The 19,548-nt window shown below is 42.3% G+C and overlaps 1 protein-coding gene across 1 annotated transcript in view; it reads left to right on the top strand.

The window, feature by feature from the left end:
- The window catches only part of LOC121199611 (heparan sulfate glucosamine 3-O-sulfotransferase 5), a 62,604-nt gene that overhangs the window by 17,233 nt on the left and 25,823 nt on the right, over positions 1-19,548 (top strand). The gene's annotated exons all lie outside the window — the stretch shown is intronic.

Consider the following 19,548-nt stretch of genomic DNA (forward strand, 5'->3'; position numbering starts at 1 on the left):
ACACTGACCCCTGCACATCACTCTCTTTGACCAGATTTGCTTAAAGCTGCACTCCGCAAGATTTTTATGTAAAAAAAAATAGTACGAATACAGTAGAGGTGAATGACTGATTCTGTCCAATAGAATTGCTTTTTATTTGAGTACTACTTGCACTGCACAATGTAAAACTGTAGGACAGAGGTGGACTTAGAGAAACTGTTAGAGCCTCACAGATCTTTGAGTTCTAATCTACAGACGTTTTCCCATTTGTTATTTAGCAGTTTTGAGTGGTTTTTGTCTGGTTACTTTCCCAATACTGGGGGCTCTGAGCCAAGTTCGGCACCTCTGTTGTCTTTTTTTTTTTTTAAACCCAGCAGACTGACATCTTTGTAAAACAGGAGGTTTATTCCTCTTCTGTGGCTGTAAACACAAAACATGAGCCCGCAGATATCTGTGCTACATCCTGAGCTTTTCCTGACGGTCTCTTGAAGGAAAGATTCTAGTCTAGTCCAGCTACAACACAGAAAGTGGCTGCCGCCATCTGTGTCCTTACAGTGGACAGAATTCGAGAGTGTGCTCAGGTTCCTATTACTATTATTATTGTTATTAATATATCTATACATTTTTTAAATGACCATGACCACAGTCTTGCTTCAGCTTTAACCAAGTTGTTTGTGTAAGCATGAAAAAAAAAAAATTTAAGGTTTGTATGGTTGGTTTTGGAAGGCAGTGACAGATACGTCAGAAATATTAGATGTAACTGTGGTGCTAGAGGAAAAGTCAGCGGGTCATTAAGACTGCAGTCCTCTGGGGATCATGAATATTCAGAATAAATTTCATGCCAGCAATTCTATTTTTTTTTTTTTTTTTTGCCATGGGCCAAAGAGTTGGACTGGACAGACACACTGACTGACAAAAGATTGAACTTATCAAACCTGTCATTCAGTCATAGGCTGAATCAGCGTATACTGCACACTACATATGATGCACATGTGAGTTTGTCCTCAGCACATTTACATTTCTTTAAATCTGAGCTGCGTCTCTTTTTCTTTATTCATTATTTATTTACTTTGGCACCGTGATAAATATGTTGCTCAGCGAACGCCTACAGTCCCAACGGCACGATCGTTTTCCGCTCCACTGATCTGACTTCGGTTTAATGAGGCTGACACCTTCACGCTCCACATAATGAACCCACCTGTGACTTCACTAACTTATGCAGTTTCGGTCTAAACATGTAGGTGGGAAACGTGTGCAGTGCCCGAAGGAGACGTGTTGGCTGCAGAGGATTAAATCATCAAGGTTGTTTCTATGTTTCTATCTGATTTTCTTTGACTGTAAAAAAAAAAACAAAAAAAAAACAAAACGAAAGTCTGTATGTATAGAAGAAAAATTCTCTGGGTGACCGAGTTGTCTGCCTTTGGCCCACAGCTTCTGGCAAGGTAGTGCACAGCAAAGTTTCTAAGCAGGAAGAAAGAGTGATTACCACATGAGAAAAGCTTCTCCATTCATGCAAGCAGTGCCAGAAGCATTTGACAAAAAGAGGAAAAGCTTCCCCCGGAAGGGGGTGCACTGGCTTTGGAATTAATAGAATAAATGCGCTCTCTGGGAAGTGTGAGCGGTCTGTTCAGCTGTTAGCGTCAGAGATTGTGTAGGTCAGAACTCCTTCTCATCTCAGAATCCACCCACCGGGACCTTTACAGTTAGTTAGTTTGGTTTCCTTCCTGAAATGTCTCTGATCACTGTCCTTATCCCAGCTGACAAAGTCCAGATGTGAGTAGTTGATAAAAACGTTGATGAAGATGTCAGTGTGCAGTGTGCAGTCACAGCAGGAAGCTCAGAGAGACACTGCAGTTAAGCAAGTGCTTTGCAGACTTTGTGTGGCCTGGATTTCACATCTCAGACAGGCTACGTACAGTCTGTCCTACCTTATTGTTGGACTATACTCACTACGCCTAATGTTCTCTGACTTAGACAAAGAAGCAGCCTAATTGATAATGAATATAATCAGCAGTTGCAGCCCTAATGTTAATATAACCCATGGCCAAAACAGCAAAATGACATCCAGGTTGTAGATGCGTTTCTTAATGAGCCATAAGGGTTTTCTTCTTTTAATATAGCTCCTATCTAAAACCCTTCATCTTCAACATTGATTAATTGATCTTATATTAAGTAAAATTGTGAATTGACACATTGCTCCAGTTGGGAACTTGGCGTAAACCCTGTATAAGCCCAGACGTGGCTGCAGTAGACCAGGTGCTGAGGATAATGTTTTTTCTTTTTTCTGGAAGCAGGAAAAAGAATCATGTGAGGCAATAGCTGCTGTCCATGGTGCTGAATCAGCCTCTTCCTCTGGATTACGCTCCACACCGACACACAATGAGAGGATAAGAGCTGAGGGCAGTGTGCTCACTGGGGTTTTTTTTTGTCACAATAATGGGTTTTACCTTTTAAGAAAATGAATGTAATGATTCTTTCGCTTATCTCCGTTGACAGAAAGGTATTTGTACAGTCGAGGAGAAAATATTCTTAATCCAAACACTGCAGCTCGTTAGCATTGTTGGGGGCAAATAGCTGCCACTGTGCAGAAAGCGTTCTGTGCAGCAGGCTACAGCTGCACCGTTTTATTAGTTTAATAGTAGCTGATAATGAACTAACATGTTCTTGGTACTTTCACTGTCTGATCAGTTAGATAAGCAGCATCAGCATATTTTTTTTATTCAGTAAAGGACTATATGGGGCCAGGATACCACAGCCAGTGTACACTACCGCACTTCTGTACTGTGTAATGCATCCTGTCAGGCCATTTTTTTCGTCGCTGTGTGCCCCAAGCAAGAAGAGGAAGTTGTAAATAAATCTGTTTGGATGTGACACAGGCTGCACATAAAGGCTGCGGCTGTAATATCATCGTATGTGTGGCACAAAGCAAATAGATGACGATCAAGGTCTGGGTTATGAGGCAGAGTTTATATGAGCTCTGTGATCACTGGAATGCATTTTTATACTCTGCTGTAAATAAAGCGGCCAAGGACGGATGAGCTTCTGTAAAATAGCAGAATCCCATTATTTTTTTTTTATTTTTTAACAAAAGTGGCCATATTTTACGAAGCCAACTTGACTCAGTGTTATTTTCACGGTCCATAGCTTGGCGACTGTAATGTGAGCGCAGCCGGATCCCATTATAACGTGTGTAGCACAGGCCTGTACAACAGCAAACCATAGATCACAGGGCGACCCACACGTGTAAGCCGATGTTCTGCAAGCTTACATCAGCCGTCAGCCTCTTACTTCCATTCATCATGTAGCTTCCGCTGCCTTTCTGTCATATCACAGACCATAAGAGATGCGTTTGTGTTGACGCTTGAAGAAACAGTTCGAAATATGGTAGAGTGTGTGTGTTTTTTTTTTTGACAGGATTGATATCAAACTGATGTCTGTGTGTTGAGTGCGTAGCTGGAGTCAGTATGTGGTTAACTTAGCTTAGCACCTGCCAGCATCACTAAGGTAGGACCCTATAAAATCCCTCTCTCTGAAAGAGGTTGATATTAATATTTCTCAAACTGTTAGATTAGCAGAAAGTGTGATGGAGCTATCTGCAGTCCAACCTGCAGGAGGAACTTGGGAGTTTTCCTCTGCTCTTGATGCAGCACTGAACCCAGCACGCAGCTGAGCCACCTTCACTGCAATAGCTCCTGATTTGGCTTCAGTGACTCGATGTGCGGCTGCTCATGTTGATGTGGTTTACCCCCCCACCCCCCCCTCACCCAGATGCTGTCCAGGATTTGTCAACACAGCAGAGCATTACTTACATCAAAAGACAAGATTTCACAGAACACAACAACCTTTCACAAAAGACGACAACGTTCACCAAACATGACATTTCAGAAAACACAGCAAAAGGGTGGGAGCTGTTTTGTGAGATGTTGTGTTTTTTTGAAAATGCGTGTTGTGTTTTGACCCTCAGGGCTACCGTAATTCCTTATGAATGAGTTGGCCATGTTTTCTTAAACTCACTGTCATAACACTTCATCTGTTTACCTGATGTGTGCAGGCTATCTTGGAGGAGACTGTGTTGCTTAAGTGGTGTGTTTGCATCAGTCAGTCAGGCAGGCAGAGCGTTAGCTTTGGCTCGCACGCTCGTCGCCATTTATCTTTTCCCCGTGATGTCCATTTACAGAGCTTCACGCCTGATGCTTTCAGCAATCTAAAGTTATCACCGCCTCACCAGTGAGTTCAGTTATGCCAAATGGGCCCGGTGCCTGCCAACAGAACCACTGCTACCCCTGCCACTTCTTATCATTAGGCGCTGCCGTCAAAACCCCAAAGAGCTTGGTTATTTTAGGGCAGTTCTCTTCTCCTGTGTGCCCCAGCAGTGTCTCCTGCAGGGCCGCTGTCATCTTTATGGATGTCGCCGGCTGCAGGAGGACATGGCCGTGCTCACCTTAGCCTGAATGTCCTCTGGCGGGGAGTGAGTACCAGGGCCAAATTATCTGAAACCCCCTCCTGAGTCATTCTGTGTTTTGAGACTTTTCTAATACGCTCACTCTCTGTTTAATCCACTTCAAAGCAGAGTGGGTTGATAAAGATATCCTCAAAGCCATTTGGGAGCGCAGAGGCGGAGTGGATCCAGTGAGGGATTCAGGCGAGGCAGGAGGGAGATGGCGGCGAGAGTCAGACTGGGGAATTCTACGCGTTTTATCAAAAGGCTGGTGCTAGAGGACTGCTCAGTAACAAGAGCGGCTGGGATGTGACGGACTTCAGAACAGAGTCTACGATCTGGCGGGGTGTTGAGGTTGGAACCATGTATTTATGGCAGAGTAGGATGATGAGCAGCTGGTGACCTGACCTCCCATGCAACTGTCTCCACTCATACAGTCAAGCACACACAAGACAGGAAAACAAAAGGAGAGAGGGAAAGGGAGAAGTGGAGGGTATGACACTCTGTGGGGTGTGGGCCCAATCAATGGCCTGATCAGTGATGTCATTCCTCACACGGTTACACAAACTCACACCTTCAAGTTCCATGTTGTTCTTCCCTGATAAACACAAACCTAAAATGTAAGTAAGGGGAGAGTGCAGAGATTCACAGCTGCTGCTGCAGCTGCCATGAAACTGATCACTGATATTTAGATAGGAAACTTATCAAAAATATCAAGAATTCTAAATGGAGTTTGGCATGTTCGTCGAAGCAAAAGCATCTCCACTTCCAGAAGCTGGGGATCATGAGGAACATACACCGTGGAGCTTTGTTTCAGATCCGTGAGCACTGAATGATTAGGTGAACAAATCCTCTGAACAAATCTTTTTAATGAACTGATTCGAGTGATTCAGTGAGGACGCTGAAGAGCAGAGCTTTGCACAGGAGATATCATCACCTGAGTGTGGCATGATGTTGCACCATCTCAGCTCGGATGATCAAAGGAAAGAAAAACAAGCTAATTGGCGCTCCCCGGAGACTCGGAGCTGCAGGGTAGATCCAGTCTGTCTCAGAACCGTAAAAATATTCTCTTTGAAATTATGCAATGCTAAAGTTTGCAATGCTGTACGGCAGAGTCACCAAAACAGGCCAGAGAGACAATGCTAAAATACTTTTCACTGAACTGGCAAAAAAAAAATAAAATAAAATGACAACATTACAGAATTAAAGTTGCACTCTGCAAGATTTCTGTACATAAAAAAATACAGCTGTCTTGTTAGCTGAAGTCACAAAGAGAAGCTGAAATAGGGAAAACTGTCCCACCTCCCACAGATTCGTGCTTTCCTGTGTGCCCAAATTAAACGTTTGTGACGGCTACGGACGCTCATCAGCCCACACGAGCCGCTGAGTCCAAGCTAATAGGACCACACTGCTTCCTTTACCAGCTACACTCTCCCTGAACTTTACAGTAGTGCTGACTGTTTTCCAAACTACTTGTTTTCCAGTAATGTTACAACTACTTTTGATGGGACTCGGGGGACACATACAAACTTTGCCCAGTTGTCATCATCACAGTAAACGTTTCATTGTCTTTGTTGATTACTGTTTTAATGAAATGGCCTTGTCATTGTGTGGTAATGCAGCTGTGAGTTGTTTAATTGAAACGAAATCTTTCATTCAGTTCACACACATCTCCCACTGTCTATATCTTTATTGATCTATTATTATCTATAATGATTGATCATCACCTCTGTGTTGCTTTGATAACAACCTGAGAGTGGAGTGGATGTGCTGCATAGCCCCTGTCTTCAGAGAGGATAACTGTTCTAATATCAGACCGTGGTCTGACAGCAGGGTTTCAAATTCATTCTCCTGTTTGGACGAGACACAGAGTCAACAAAGTATTCTGATACTTTCAGACTCATCAGGCTGAACGCCTCAGCCGCATGCTGTCCCTCAGCCTGTCTTTAACCACAGTTCGCTTATTAAACGTCGGGTCTCTGGCAGGGAAATTGGCTTTAGTCACTGATTTAATTACTGATTATGAGCTAGATTTTTATGGTTTCAACAGAAACTCGGCGACACAGAAGCAACAGTGCTGCAGTTCTTCGTGAACGAGGTCAGAGCAGGTGAACAACTGGAGGTGGAGAAAAAGATTTTATTCTAATGACATGCAAGCTGGTGCAGAGTAAATGTCTTAAATAGCTCCCCATGTTTTAGTCTTTGTTTGTGTGTACAGTGTGTATATTACTAATGGAAGTAATTGTCACGGTAATAATTCCAGTGATAGAGTGAAAGAATTTAGGACTGTCTCAGTATGTAAAAGCCCTCTCTCAACACCTGTACCCCATGGATCGGATTACCTGACAGGGTCACCATATCTCTCAGGCTGAAGGGCCATCAACATCAGAGCAAACACTGATGAGGTAATCGCAAAGGGATTTATTTTCTATAGCACAAACAACCCCCTTCTTTTTCTGGGCAATTTAAATCTGAAGACTAAACGTTAAGGGTGCCATTGCACCTGCTGGGCCTGAAATGATGTCTGTGAGCTAAACGTTTCAGCAGTGAAGTACCAGACTGGTAAATTTCCAGTAAAGACAATTGTGGTGTGGAGGGCAATAAAACCAACAGAACTCGAATCAGATGATCAAATGATTTTATTTATTTTTTTTACTTAAAACTTCCTGCAGGTACTGTCTGACACAGATCAGGAACGATTTCTGGAAGATCTAAAACTTACTTTAACACTTACAGGGAATTTAAACAGGCACAGTTCAATTAAAATTTACAACATCACACTAGTAGCTGTCCTGGAGCTTTTGAACATATCACACGGTCTTCCTTGGCAGATGGAACTGAAAAGGTTCAGATCCATTTTCAGAGCACTTTGGACCTTGAAAACAGCAGCTGACACAGTGTTTTTACTCAAAGGTCCATTAGTACAAAAATGTATCGATGGGCTGGTTTTCAGATCTTCCCTATAAATGTTATTCCTTTTCCCATCCTGCAGCATTTGCTGCTTTCTTTCCTGAATGACATTCCCATCAGCCTCACCTGTGCTCTGTGTCTGTTGCTAATTAGCAAATATTAGCATGCTAACACCATGGCAACGGAAGATGGTGAAATGTTGTATCACTGCTTTTTACCATCAGCTAAGTGATTGTGATTGTGAGCATGTTAGCATGCTGACGTTAGCACTTGTGTATGACCTTGTGGATGAAATGTTCTGTACAGATAATGTTGTCGTGCTGTGCAGTGATATGCATCCATCACAAACCTGCAGTTTACAGATGTGAGGAGAAATTCTTTGTTAGTTTAGTTCCGTCCCTTTCATTGTGTGGTGGAACAGCCAGTAAGTGCAGTGAAATTCGATTAAATAAGCATATTCAGATACCGAAAGTGCCCCCACCCCCCCCGCCACTCTAGACTTGTTGAACCACATTTAAGCACAACTTATGAAAGCACTTTTAAGTTGCCACTCATTAATCACCAGTGTGAGCAAAACAGGCACAACACAAAAGGCCTCACTGGCTTCTTAGTTCTAATGAGCCTAAATGGGTCTAAATGTCAGAGAACAAGAGCAGCTGCTGGAGCATGGCAGGCAGCTGTCATATGGGTAATAGTTGACTGGCACATACAGTCTGCCACAGGAGCTGGGCAATTACGTGGGCAGACAAACTCCCTTATCTCTAATGAACACTTGCAGTTGCTTTAAAAGCTTTCACATCTGTCCTGGCAGGGAGGGTAGGGGCAGTGTGTGTGTGTGTGTACGTGTGTGTGTGTGCGTGTGTGCTAGTCGTCGCTTACCATCATGCAGTCTCCTCTGAACTGCTTCAGCAGTCTGTCTCGTTTTCAGAGGATGTGGACAAACTTGGGAAGTTGGGTGCCAAGCTGTTCTACAAACTTTGAGTCTTGTAATCTTGACTTGTTTAAAGGTGGCCTGTCTAGACTTGTAGATATTTTTGGTTTTATTTGCAAAGGTATTGAAATCTGTCTCAGACTTCTGTTGCAGTTCTGACACGGTTTGACACAAACACCCTGTGTTTTGAGCTGTGTCATTATAAAGATACATACCTCATATATATGTTGTGTGTTTCTGGACATCCTATCTGCATAAAGAAAAATGCATGTTAATGCAGGGTGCAAATGCAGACAGAAGAATGTCATTGTACCCCATCTGCAGGTGTAATTAAGGTTGAAATTTACGGTGTATTGATTGATTCACAAGTCAGCTCATGTATTGAGTACCATGCAAGAAAACATTCTAACCCTAGCTGTTAGTAGCCTTTGAGCGGCACAGTGAATTAAATTTTCTTCTACATAGCTATTGTAACTTAAGGCAGAAAAACATCCTTTATCCATCCTTCACTCCTCTGACGGTTTCTTTATTTGTGCTGGGATGACTTTTGCTTGTGTTCATTGTTAAAAACAACAACACAATTGTATAGTTGTAAGCCGAGGAGTAGCTTCGCTTATCTCTTGGTAACATTATTGCTACTAACTTCAACATTAGCAGCAACCGATACTCTGCCATCAGTGGTACGCAGGTTATATCTCTGACGTTACTTAGATGTTCTTCTTACTATGGTGTAATTCCACAGAAGAGCACAGAGGTGGGGTGAGTAACGTTACACAGGTCAGGATATGCAGGGGAAACGAGATTAGCCAGAAGAAACAGAGGAAGAGGGAGGGGGTCAGAGTGCATCTGCTTCCAGGAAACTGTCCTGTTTACAGGCACAAACACTTCCTGCTGCTGATTGGCTGGAATTGTGTCTTGTGGCTCTGTCCCAACCACTTTGTTTATTTACCATTTACAGGAACAGTCGATTTTTTTTTAGTGCGAGTGGAGCTAACCATACCTTTAACAAAGACTGAAATTTTATCAGCAGCATTTTTATTAATTTGGAGTTTGGAGTGTTTCTGGCCACCTCATGAATTGAAGTAGCTCTGTTTTATCTTTTCCTATCCTTGATTTAAAAAAAAAAAAAAAAATCTGTCTCTTTAGCTGCTAAATTCAACATCCAATATGTTCACCAGTCTCCAGCTGTGCCTGTCGGTTGTTTGGTGCTGGGGCAGGTAGTGTGCTGTGGGTTTATCAGAGCTGTTTAGCTAAAATAGCTGCTGCTGCTGGAAAACAACACTGAATGATGACACTGAGCTGAAACGTTATGTGTTAAGTTGTGGGTCGAAAAACCAAAACAAAAAGCTGAAAGGTGCTAAAAGGCTCCGTAGAGCTGAGGTGCACCTGTCTGTGATTACTCTGAGGGTTTATCACTATGAGCAATGCGCATACTAATTTAATCTATTGTTAGTATAAAAATATGGATGAGTGCAGCTTTCAAATCTGGGCAAATAAAACCAAGACCAAATACAATATGGTCTCTCATAATTTTGGTGAACTGACCCTTTAAAGAACAAACTATAATTAACACATATTCACATTATAATCAGGCTGCCAGGCTCATCATCTGCGAGGTAGCTGAGGTATTAATTTCTAACAACACTGTCTGTGCTCATTTATTCAGCCACCATGTCCTGATTGTGCTCATCTTTGCATACACAGGTACAGTATGCTTTTTTTTTTTAACCCCCCCCCCTCCCACTCCCCCCGAGACCCTGTCAGCAAACAAGACACTTGAGACTCAACAAACAAACAGAGTAGAAGAAACAGGTTTGCAGAGCTCTGCTGTGACTGGTCCTGTCTCTGTGCCTTACAAATTGCATCAGCCAAGATCATTACCATGAATCATTGTGGAAACCTGACACAGCAAAGGCAGAGAAAGACAGAGAGGCTGGTGATTATGTGGAATCTCAGAGCTGGCCTATCTCTGGCACACACACACACACACACACAGAGCTGCCGCTGCTTGCTGCGCTGTCACAGGACGAGTTGTTGCCAGTCAGCAGAGAAGCATGGAGACGAGGAGGAGACAGAAGCAGGTGGGGCTTCATTCTCCTCAAAGGCGGCACGGTCCGACTGAAGGCCGGGGTCGGGCTGCTGGTGACAGGGCAGCCCAGTGTGATTGACTGCATGCCCTGTGGAAATAATCACTGGAGGCTGAGGAATAAAGCAGAATAAGCCCGATGCTATCACATGCCCCCCCCCCCGCCATGCAGAGGAATACGCACGTCAGCCGAGTCTGACGGACTGTCTGGGCAAATGTAATGGTGCCGTCTGAGATAGCGCGGGATTACATTTTTCATTAAAGCTGCACGAGGCAGCCTGGGATGTTAGCAGCATGAGAGGTCACATCATGTAGCGGGATGTCAGTAAACTACACACGGCACACACAGATTTACTCAGCCGACTACACAGCTAAGAACACAAAGGACAAGAGGTGGAAGGTCAGATGTTGGCCAGTTGTGCTTTCTCTGGGGAGAGTGCTCTCTTACTGCTGCTGTATTTCACTTTTTGGTGACTTTGTGTAGCTGCTTATGCTTTTATTTGCACCAGTGGAGCAGAATGATATGGAATCTCTTCCCAACTGATACCAGACTTTTATTTAGACTGATTTTGTGTCATTTTACATAAACATATTGCCTGTTATAGTTTTGATATGTCTCACAGCAGAATTATTTTCTCACGGTGTGTTTAGGCAGAATTTGACAACTGGGCTGTTTAGTGAGCTGTAAGCTAACACACCAGCCATGGGTGTGGGAGTGTGCCCCTGAGTTTGTGTTCAGTTCAGCTTCTGACTGATGTCAGAACTCCCTAGTAACTTTTGCGCTTTTGACTTTGTATGCCAAAAATTTGCACATATTCTGTCTGGATGTACAGTCAATGGACTCCAGGCACAGTATGACTGAAATTGGGACAATAGTGGTTTGGCAAACTTAGTTCATTCCAGAGCCAGGGTATCCTGACAATCAGTGCCTAATCCCCCGTTAGCCTCACACCCAGACAGGTAAATATCCAGGATTTTAAATAAATCACCAAAGGTTTGATAAAGTATCTAGATACCAATACCTGTATTTTGTTGTGACTTTCATCTTACCATCTTGTACTTTTCTTCTGGTGACCCTGATTTTTTTTTTTTTTTTTTTAGTACGCAGGCACTGTGGTACCTTTTAGTTACACTTTACTGAAGCAAACACAGGGTCATGGAAATATTAATGTGAAGTGCTCCTTTTTTTTGCAAAGGTTGCTGTTCATCTGCCAACTCTGCTGCTTCAGATGTCAAAGTGGCCTGAAATACACCACCAGGAAGCGTTTCCTAAAGGTCCCTGCTTACATTTGCTTTAGCAGGAAACTCTAATGTAGCTATTACACAACAACAAAGGCAGCAAATACTGTCCCTGCTTACCAATGCATTTTGAACTCTGCAAAAACATCATCTCATTTGTGCATACATGGGTTAGAGTCTCACTGACTTGGGGTCAGTTTGGCAGCATTTTGGCAGCTGAGCAACCAAATGCTCTTGACCTTCAACACTCCTTGAAGTGAATGCTATGTGAATGCATAAATAAGACCTTGCACCATTACATGGTGCAGAGTTTGTGTCATTCAGCAGCAGCAGCAGATGAAAGTCCTGCAAGAACAACTCCCAGCTTTGTGGTTAACAACTGCTCATATTTTCTGCTTCATTAATTAGATGGTACCATCAGAGTTGGCTAATCCCCCGTAGACCAGCCTCACTGATCACTTGTGGAAAAGATTCCAACCTCAATTCACCTCAGTTACATGGCACTTATTAAACTACAGTGGATCTCTACTGATTGGACTGGCAGCCTTTTCTGTTAATGCCTCTGTGATTTCAGCTAATAAATTCAAGTACTGCTGATATTAAGTATTTCAGTGCAGCAGCCACTGACATGCTTCATGATTCCTCCAGTGTCTGCTAATGTTGCTAACAAATCCGTTCTAATCAACATCCAAATTAAAATGGATTGTCTTTGCTGTGCCTATACAGTAGATGGACTATGAGCTCATAAGGGATCAGTAAACCAGGCGACACCTTTTACTAGGTGCCACACAAGAGCAAATGAATCCCAAAGTTCAACCTTTTAAGACTTTATGGGAGCTGCCAAGTAATTATCTGTCCTAAGTTATGAGTCCTCTACAAGTCTGGATGGAGACTGACCATCTTTTATTGGCCCAGCTTTAAAAGGCCCTTCATGTGGGACTGGGTCACGCTCCCTCCTCAACTGGCCGATGGTGGGTCAGACGCTGGGAGACACCGATAAAGTTGGTGGGTGCTTCCTTGATGAAACCTCCGCTGAGTTGGACCGGGCTCTGCATGAAGGCTGTCACTTTTACAGCTGACCTTGAGCCGAGATCCTCTCTGTAATTTATGGCAAATAATGTTGTAAAGCGTCCCATTTCAAAGATTCACTGTCACTTTGCTCTCAACCCTCACTCTGCCGCAAAAGACAATCTGCGCTCCTGACGGGGCAGTTCCATAAAAAATACTGCCAGGCACCTTGGTATTCGATCCAATTATGTGAAGAGGGAATTAATACTTTAAAAAGCTGCATTTTTTTTTTCTTCCAAAATTTATTGCAATTTATGCTTCCTTTTTCACAGACACATTAAGACTGACTGACTTGAGGCAACTGTACTTCCTGTGTGGGAGCCAGCATGGCAGTTAACTGATGTAATACTTACTAAATATTCAAATCCTTCTCTAACTGCTGGCATACATGCGAAGCTGAAGGAACTATGCTTTAGTTATGTCTCAGCTGAATTTGGCTCTTTAGTACTGCTCCTGATGTTAAAATACAAAAATACCTTTCTGTTCAGTTTGACTTTTTTTTTTTTTAATGAATGATGAAAGTCTTGTACATAGACTGTTATGCTGTAGAGGGAGTTTATCCTGATGACAAAGCTCTTGATTTACCAGTTAATTCACATTTCAACCCTCAACTATGGATGTGGGCTTTGCAGTACTTTGCAGTTAGTTGGGCACTGACTTTTTTGATCAGTCATGTGGATGTTGTACCAGACTATTGTGTGGTAAAGCTATTGATTAGCCAGTTAATCCACATTCTGACACCTGTGGATATGAGCTTTGGGGAGTGACTAAAAGAACAATATTGTGGATACAAGCAACTGAATTGAGTTTCCTTCATTGTGAATTGCATCTTATCTGGTCAGGGACGGTACTGTGATCCCCCAGGGGGAGATGGAGAAAGTGGCTGTCGCTCCTTAACCTACTATCACTTTAACCTGGTCCCAGATATGCATCTGAAAATGGATGGATGGATTTACTGATCAGATGTGAAAAAGTGCATGCAAAAACAGGTTGTTATTGGATCCCCTGCCTCTAATTGGCTGTCCATTGCAGTTTTGCAGTTCATCTGCAGCGTGTCTTGAAAGTTTATTTTTTCACCTTGAAAAAAGTTGAAAATAATCAAGAATGAGTCATATTCTTTGAAATATATGCTTCACAAAGCGGTTTGCCTGAGCATCAGGCATGAGCCGGTCCATCAAATGCTTTGGCACCATTGCACTAAATAGCTTCCTCCACAGCTGCTGAATTGTTTTTTTTTTTTTTCCTCAATCTTTTCTGTTCCAGATCTAGGTCCTAAAATTCCTCTGTCAAAATGTCACATTTCTATATTCCATTTTAAAGTGAATGAGCCTCTAAATTGATTACACTGAAATGTTGATGTATGTCAAAGATATTTAATTTATTCTTTATTCCATCCAGTACACTGCTTCAGCTAAACTTGTATATATGTATAGTGGTTTCCATAGTGAGGGTAGTAAAACCAATACTTTGAGTTTGAGCAACTAATCTAAGGGTACAGTGTGCAGCTTTTCACCCAGACTGGTTGCTCCCTCATTCACCCCACTTGCTGCTCATGTTGATGAGCTATCTATCTAAAGATGGCATCTAGCCATAAGACAGATGGAAGAGACATGTGAAGAGACCCCACAGGTATTTACTAAAAAATGGACACTGAGGTTTCCTGTGTTTTGTGTACTTCACCTATAGTTTTGCTTTTCTGACAGTCCTTGCTGTTTTCCACCACTCATGTTGTGTTTATAACTTCCTTACTGCGTGATAGCTCAGTGCTCCCTGTCTAAAACATCACTGACAGGCCAGTTTCAGACAGGCTCTCCGACGCAGACTGTTAGAGAGTTCAGAGTGAGGGTTATGTGTCAGGTTGAGGGATATTATCTCAAGTTGATCGCACAGTATATTGTCATATTGTCGCTTTTCTCAGTTTAACTCCTGATGTGTTTGTCCAGATTAGTTAGAGTATGCAGCACATCTTCACTATGAACCACAGAGGTTGAGAGGACTCAGACAGGGATGTCAGAAAATTCGGACCGATGCATCATTGGTTTTGGTTTTGTCATGGAGTTTGTTGACAGTGAGAATTATATAAAATAACACCAGCTTTAGTCTTTAAAAATTGGGGACATTTATACTGGACTTTGGGCTAATTCCTTTGTTTGTTAAACTTCTGAAATGATTTACACTTCATTTGCTCGATATGGACAGTGAAGAGCAATGTGTGCTGCTTTATTCTGTGCTGCCTGTAACCTGTTCAGATTACTTTATGTTATATTGGACCAAATCACAGAACAACCATCTAACTGTGATAACACTTTTTTTTTTACAGTGCATTCCAAGACATGTTACTATCAACAGTGGCCCCTGATAACTTGGGGTCAATTACTTGTTCAATAGCTGTATCTCCTGCAGTTCACACATCACTCACATTGGAGGATGTAGTTTGTGGTGCTGTTCAATCAGCACCTTGTCTGAAGCAATTTCAATAAAAGCTGAACATTGTATTCATCATGATGGTAGGATTTATTGCAGGTCTGCTGTATTAGGCTGCATTCGTTTTAGCAAGCCATGTCAGAATTCAGAGGACTGACCATTTTGGGGAATACCGACAATCCAACATTCACACTCAATTCACCCTATGACTGGACATCTTCCTGTTGTCGCTCCGCCTTGATTTACTGTAAACTGACTTGTGTTGCCACATCCTGCTGTCTGTAACGGGGGGGGGGGGGGGGGGGGGCAAGATCTTGTACGTGGTGCCACACAGTTCAGGCTTTGACGAAACCAGCAAGTCTCACCCATTAATAAGCACAATCCGGCACACAAGGACATCTGCTTCCTGAGGCTGTATCAGTGCGTACACAGTAACTTGATGCTAAAAGTGGACTCATGTGGTGACACTGCAATTTTTCACCCAACCAACCTCCCCCCCCCTCCCTCTCTCTCTCTCTCTCAGCCTGATGCCAGGTCATGTTATAAATTAACGCATTAGCAGTTTCGGTTTGGCTCACATGGCCTGATAATAACAGGTTGCGAAAGAGCGAGATCCCCACAGCTGTAGAGGTGGGATAAGAGCTAGTGGACACGAAAGCTATTTGTCATTGTTAATTATTTTACTGCCATAGCCCACCAAAATACATCTAAACTAATTAACAAACACGAGTAGGAGAGCAGCAGGGGGTGGGGGACATCATGGATGCAGTAACACAGGGGATTGTTTCTGGCATCCTTGGGAAAGAGTTTGACTCCAGAAAGCTGAGTGACTTTATAAAGTAAACTTTCAAGTACTTTGGGAACAGAATTTGCCTGCTTATAAATCCTGTTTTAATCTCAAGAGTTGTCACTGAGAATATAGATAAGTAACTTTTATGATTGAATTTGCGCTCTGTCTTTTGTCCACCCCAGTTTTTTAAGTTTGTTTCTTCTGTGTATAGGGGCTGTCTGTCAGCATTAAAACATCCCACAGATACAGAATCACATACATTGAAAATAGTACAGGGAACTTGCACCTTAAGGAGTCTCTGGTGACAGATGTGAGTGCCCTTCTTGATCTGTTGATGACCTCTGACCTCTTCCCAGGGGCTGCACCACCGTTCCGCCCTGTTTTACAGTGTGTGAATAATTCTGTCTATAATTATTTGGCTTGTTGCTTAAAGCACTTAGTTTTAAGCGATTCCTCCACCGACACAGGTAATTCTGGGTCCAGTGTATCCCTGAGTTAACAGCTGCCGAACTGTTGATTTAGTTACATTACAAAAATCTTTAAACACACCGGTATCAAAGTGTTTATGGACAGAAAGTTTCATGCACATTTTGATGATCCAACAAGCACTTTATCTGAAACATATGACAGCATAAGTATGTATATGCTGTGCACAGTTTACCAATTCCATATCACGTCACGTCAAACGATTTCTAGGCTATGAAATTAGCTATCACTCTTACTCATAGCTATCCTCTGAGGGTTACTTTTTTTTAAATCTATGTCTTCCACAGCCACATTTTAGCAGTTTCTAGACATTCTCATGAAACAGTCCAGGCTCTGTGTCTTCCAGACTAATTATTTGTACCTTGATAAACTGCCTTGAAGAAACTGAGCTCCGCTTTCGCACGTTTATTAGCACAGAAGGTGTGTTGGTTCCAGAGATGTAGACTGTAAATCAGAATTGAAATCAGATTTTACAAACATATTGCATTTAACCAGAACTCTAAAGTGGAAATTTACCCTTGATGTTTGAACTCTTTCATCATGAAGCAATAGGTATCTCATGACCTCATTTAAAATCATTAATCTTGCTAAAGCTTCTCATAATAACAGCAGGCATGTTCTTTTTGTTATATACTGTAAAAGAGCATGTTTCACAAGAGTTGTAGAGGTAAGGAGTCATCGTCTCTCAGCTCAAAAAAGATTCTGAGGAAGCCAACAGCACACTCAGATTAAAAGCTGCAGAGGACAAATGCAGAGAGACTGACGGACAGTGTGCATCACTTAAAGGATAATTCCACTTTATTACAACTTGTGTCCTTCTTCCATAGTTTTGGATGTTGTTTTTATCAGTTGTGATCATTTTGAAGTCATCAAGCGACTGCTGAAATCAGGGACGGCAAGTCCTTCAACCTAAACAACAAAAGCTAAGAGCTAGGAAAATAAAAACCCCATCAGTGTGAGAAAGTGTCTTGACTCACATTGTGTGTCAGCCACAGGGACTCCTGCTCTCTCCCACTTCTGTTCTGTCTCATCCAAGTACGACGTCGCTGTTAATAATTAGAGAGGACGTGTAAGACGCAGCCGATTCACCAGCAGAACAATCTGTTGCACACAGAGCTGTCTCATTTTAATAATTAAAACGAATATACTCTTGTGCATATTTGCATAAATTAAATGAATATTTGTTCTGCAAGGCTTGGCAAACACATTCCCGTCACCGCAGTGTGTACTCGTGGTCATGATTGGCAGAGTCTGTTGTCCTACAGGAGCCGCAATCTCCACACTGCGGCAGTAATACGGAACAGTTTCACTGCTGTGTGTGTGTGTGTGTGGCCCTAGCCTGTGTGATTTACTGGGTTTCCTCTCTGTGCACTCACTCTTTTACGTGATTAAAGTGCTGCACGTTCCTTTTGGGGCACGTCGGCCGGTGGGCTTTGACCCCCTCAGCCCCTGACCTCCTGGGTTGGCCTTCAGAGCTGTAATCACAACATAACCTGGACGCCATCTCCAGCTCTTACCTTCCCGGTCCCCCTATGAGACGAGAGGAAATGAGCTGAAACACAATATAATTCTTATTGATTGTTATGTGCTTTGACTTCAAAATTGATGTTATAATATTCCCATAATTGGAGATTGCCGCCCTACATAACTCTGCATGGGATAACTTATAGCCTGATTTGAAGCAGAAAATCAGAAAGAAGTGGCCAGCAGATTATTTATTGTGTCAGTAATTCCATCTTCCAGGCAGAATTATTGCCTTGTCCTTAGCAAGTAGGCCTGGAAGGCATAGAGCCTCACAATATTTTTTTACTACACATACACTATGGCTATAAAGACCAACCAATATTGGGTTGTGTATATATATATATATATATATATATATATATATATATATATATATATATATATATATAATGTTAATCATGAAAATATATTGCTTTTCTTTTTTATTGAAATGAAAGTAAATATGTAAATCTAACCCAGAGAGGGGTGTTATGGGTAACTGTAGATCGCTGAGGTTCACAGAGGAACCAAAGCCTGCATCTCCCACATTTCAGCAATGTATTGTACAGACCTTTAAGCCAACCAAGATGGTTGGTTAATCCAGCTCTTGTCAGAAGTAAATAAGTTGTACATACAAGTGAGAAAGAAACAGAACAGAAACACGTTCCAGCCTTCAGATGAGAAAGAGCCATAAGCGAGTAAGCTAATCAGAGTTGACTTTAAGTGTGTGGCTCTTGTGTCTCAGGCTGCTGTATGGCTATGACTGTGTGACAACTGGTGACATTGCAGCTTTATGCAAATATGGTTTAAAATGAAACAGATTTGATTTGACAGTTTGATTGATTGAATGAAAACAAGTCCCTCATTAACACATGCAAAGAACAAATGGCAGTGTGACTGATGAATGTAAAGATGGGGGGACACAGCCATGAAAACAAAACAATATTAAAAGTAATTTTCTCCTTCTGGGTGCTTTTTCTCAGGGGAGAAAACAGGAGGTGATGTACAGAGCACATAAGTATGCTGCAGAAAACGATAAAACATAGGGTTTAATTTCAGCTTTGAAGAACTGTGCCCAAGAGATGTAGTGATAGTGACATTTTACGGTGTTAAGATAAACCAGCGTGTTCTCTGGTGGACACACTGTTTCTGACTTCAGACACATCTCTGGCATCTCTGCACTATTTGACTTCCCTGACACCCTTCCTTTCTTTTTAGAAAATATATCTCCTACCATTGTTACGCAGATGACACCCAACTCTACCTCCCACTAAAACCTGGTTATCCGTGCTTCTGAATTAGATTGAGGATGAAAAATCCTGACTGACTAAAAGTTTCTCACAGCTACTCCAACACCACAATCAACACTCTTGGATCTTTTTCATTGAATGTATATTTCAACACAGGAGTCTTTGATTCTGATTTAAAAGTTAATAAATCAACGCCGTTGTCAGCCCCGGCTTCTTCCAAAATTAATCATCCTTCCCGTCTGTTAAGGGTTTGGAGACCATAGTTCACGCTTTTATTTCCTCCCACCTCAGCTACTGCTGTTCCCTCTGTGTGGGATTCTGTCATTCGGCCTTATCTCGTCTGCAGCTGGTTCAAAAATGTGGCAGCAAGACTTCTCACTGGTGTTAAGAACAGGGACAGTATCTCCCCTGTACCGGCATACTGAAGTATAGAACTGTTTCCAA

This window comes from Toxotes jaculatrix, chromosome 19 (assembly GCF_017976425.1).
Source record: "Toxotes jaculatrix isolate fToxJac2 chromosome 19, fToxJac2.pri, whole genome shotgun sequence".
Classification (NCBI taxonomy): domain Eukaryota; kingdom Metazoa; phylum Chordata; class Actinopteri; family Toxotidae; genus Toxotes; species Toxotes jaculatrix.